Below are 4440 nucleotides of genomic sequence, written 5' to 3' on the forward strand. Positions count from 1 at the left end.
GTAGCGGCACGTGGGACCTCTTACGACAGCCTATAATTCACGGAAAAACTCCTAAAAATTATTTTAAGCGATTTCGAGACACTTACAAAGCTCAGTTCACAATTTTGAACGGTGGAGTGCTCGATTTCAACGAATCGGAAACTTTGACCGCTTCACCTCATCACGCACCGCCGTCGACGGAGACCAAGAATGACACCGGCAGACTCGGAACGATGCAAGGAACACAATGGTACGGGAGGTGTCGTAAACAGATGACCGGATCATCGTGAATCGACGAAAAACCAACTAAAATCGAGTTATTACCGACGATACTTTCGACTGAAATTAACGGCGAACGCCGATGATTCACGACGAAAGGTTTGACGGGTTTTGTTCCTCGGTCGACAATGAACACGATGGTGGTTTCGGTTCATCAATCAGAAGTCGGACGGCGAGTAGATCGGAGTTCAAAGAGGGGTTGAGGGAAAGAGGAAAACTATAAAAATGCCATCTGCAACACATGGAGAGAGTTTATAATTCTCTCCTAAAGAAAAATAGTTAAACTATGAGTTTAGCCACTGAACTTTTAGCACTTCTTAAAATGGTATGCCAACTTTAAAATTTTATAATTTAATCCTCAATTTCATCCAAAAATACCAATTAAATTCACCACTATATAATTTCTTAAATTTATCCCCTAAATTGGGGTGTTACAATTCTCCCCTCCTTAAAAGAATTTCGCCCTCGAAATTCATTCATGTCACATAATTACATAAATGAAACTTCCATCAGTTATTTCATATCTTTCATGTAGCTCTTATAGAAATATGGATCCTCCACTAATTCTTAACTAGTTGAGTATACATTCCTATCAGAACTCTCCCTCATTTCAATAAAATAATCAGAACATATTTATCCTTGTGGAATCAATTCAACATTGGTTACGAGAATAGGCTCATAGAGCAGTAGCATATCCCAATTTAATTTCTAGAGTCGGGTCAGTATTTCTCGGATATTTAACTCTCACATGGCTCGTGAGGTACTTTACAGCATTTAGACATGTGTTATTGGTATTCTTTTATGTACAAGTATAGCATTAATGGATAGAAACTTCGGTTTACTTGTTACAGATAGGGACTCAACCTTGGAGTTTCGGTTCAGAGAGGTACGATTGCAGTCTAGGGGCATGTACTGATCAGACATATTTGGACATTCGACCGACCGATCTATCTTGAAAATTTTTGACTCAAACCATAGCTCTGATACCACTAAATGTAACCCCCTCAGACCGATGCGGATAGCCCGATCCGATCTGGAGCGTCACATTAGGGCCACCGGAGCAACTCACCGTAGAAATAGCGAAAACTTTAAAATTTTTCTTAAAACATATAAAATCATAAAAGGATTTATTATTTTTCAGAAATAAAAAGGGTTTATCAGACTCTGATATAAAAACAAAATACAATCTATATGCCCCCTAATCACATGTACTATATTATGCAAACAACGTCGGAAGAGCTCCCTTACTGAATTCGATAGATTCACTGGTACAATTCTTTTAACCTGTAATGGTGAGTAATAGAGTGAGCTTCGGAAAGCTCAGTAATACATAACTACCAGATGATGCTACATGACATACAAATAAATGAGAAGCCATAATTTCCTTATTGAATCAAACGTATACCAATTACGGAATAATCTGGGGTTCCATTAGTAGTTCATCGAGTAGAAGCCATGAATCTCAGTTCATAAGAAACCTTTCATACTATCACGTTTTCATGAGGTCGAATAGGATGCCTATTGTGTTCCATCAGTACGATAAAACCATAATAGGTACACTAATCAAATGATAGTTCAGTAAAATCCCATAAACCATACTATAGTGGAGCTTTTTAAACTCGTATTTTAAAACCATCTCATAAAGAGTTAACCTAAGGGAGCATCTTAGGGCCTGAGAGCCTACCCAAGATAGATTTCGGGGCTGTAGGGCCTACGTAAGAACATATCTTAGGGCCGTAGGGCCTACCCGAGAATGATCTCAGGGCCGCAGAGCCTACCTAAGAGTCACATTAGGTCCATAAAAAATTTCCAGCTTGATTAGAGCTGTACTTTACAAATCTGTATCTCTAAGATACAATTTATACAATGATACAAATTCATAAGCCATCACCGTTAAGTCGGTGCATCCATAAAACAATAACCATAGATTTCAGTGTACCACATGTTAAAACAATAAAACAATTTTTCAAAATATAAGGAACATACTAGAGAATCCAAATATTTTTCAGATGCATTTTGTAGTTATCAATATGGATAACATGAACTTGTGCAATTTGATCGGATTCCAGTAATAAGATCTTATTGAAGAGAATCGATTTTTAACCAATCTAATCAGACATTTCAGATTGATACTTTAGAATTCCACTAAGTTTCTATGTGCATCAGGAAAACGTTAAGGAACCTTTATACATAATAATTCTAAATTCAGATTTACTGCGAGTGATTCCATTACCCAAACAATCAGGGGCATTCAGGAATATACTTTGAATTCATAAGATTTCAGCCCAATTGAAACAAATGAGGTATTCCGAATCTTTTCCTTCTACGTTACTTGCGTTTTCAAACATGATCGAAGTGATTTTAGATGAAAATATAGAATCGAAGATTCAAGTCATTTACAATCTATGACTATCGACCGTATTATCAAACAACTCGAGTTACACAACTCTCAAACTGATGTATGTCAACAAGTCAATTCATTATCCTTTCAGTGTATTCACTCTTTAATACCATAATGCAGATCCATAGATCATCCCCATAACTATCGCTGAATAGATCTCCCAACTGTCTTTATTTCATTTACATGTTTCAACAATATCAGGAAATACAGACGTACTTGATTCATGGTTCATAACCCATAAAGATAATTCATCATGTAAGTTCAACAGTGTTTCCAGACTCATCCAAATCACTTATTTAATCCTTATTCATTGGGGTTATCTAGTTCATTTAACAATCATGTCTATTTTTGTTACTTCAGAGTTTTCCCGAGTAATTCAGACATTTCTGAATTCCAAATACATATTGCATTTCCATTCAGTTCAATTTAGTCATTTACTAGAGTTATTCTAGTATTCGTAGTTGATTTATCTTACGGATATCCATTACTTACTATCGAATATGCTCTAGCGTTGAGTTGAGTACTTCCAAAATTATCATCAATTCTAACTTGAGGAAACGAACAAGCATTTAAGTGGTTCATATGCCATTCAAGTATTGATACAGCACTAGCATTGGTTGACCAACTTAAGTTGCGTTCTATAACCTTTCAGAGCAATACAATATCCATGTTTATTTGAATTTCTTAAATAATCCAAGACATTTACTTAGTCTAGGACATAAGGGTATTTTGGTCCTTTTTATGCTTAGTGATCTTCCATTCATTTCAAAGTTTAAGGATATTCATTCATTCCTGGCTTGGTGATATTCTTTAATCGTTTCCATTACAGGGGTATTTTGGCCATCTTACAGATCTAGAATATTTCAATCATTTCCTTCCGTCCAGTCTTATTATTTAATTCAAACTTATCATTTATGTCAGTTCCTTCGAACTATTCTGACAATATATCACCATCGATAATTTATTATTCTTCATGTACTTACTCAAGTCGGAGATTTCCAGGTTAAATGCATTCTCAGATGTTACTGACGGATTATCAAGAATTTTCCATACAAAAATAGGATCTCAACAATCAAATCAGTAATTTATCGGTTTAAAAACAAATTCTCATGTTACTTTCTCATTCAGAGTCAACTTGGATTATTTTTACCTCTCAAGGGCATTTTCGTAATTTCTTAACCAGATAATTTTTGTATTAACTCTTAACGAAAATAATTATACTTTAGAGATCCAATGGTTAATTGCTTTCCTGAACATTCTTTGATCTTGAAACGATTCTTTAACCGACTTCTAGTATCTTGCACAAACCCTATTGGGTTTAAAAATCAGTTATCCGTATTTCCTAAGCAAAACTAGCATTTCTTATGCACATATGAAATTTTTATGAATCAATATGTCTTTTCAGAGTTATTAATCAACTTCTAGGGACAATTCTTGTCATCTTACAATATAAGGGTATTTTCGTAATTTTATCCTACCGAAGTATTCTCATAATTTCCCATCCAAGTACCTTTAACATTTGATGATATAAAATATAAGTTACAAATCCAGAGCTGATTTCTTTATCACCAATCACAAACTTGTAATTTAATTCTAACAATTCCTCAATCTCTTATATTAGTCATTCGATCCGTATTCAGTTACAAAATTTCTACCACATTCATTTCGAGTGTATAAATTATTCAACTCCACAAAAGTGATCAACATTATTTTATTCATGCATTTACTAATATCAACATGTTCCATAAAGCATAAAGAGGTAGTAAAGTATTACGTCGATT

The sequence above is a fragment of the Hibiscus syriacus genome, unplaced genomic scaffold, assembly GCF_006381635.1.
Source record: "Hibiscus syriacus cultivar Baekdansim isolate YM2019G1 unplaced genomic scaffold, ASM638163v2 tig00110602_pilon, whole genome shotgun sequence".
Lineage (NCBI taxonomy): Eukaryota > Viridiplantae > Streptophyta > Magnoliopsida > Malvales > Malvaceae > Hibiscus > Hibiscus syriacus.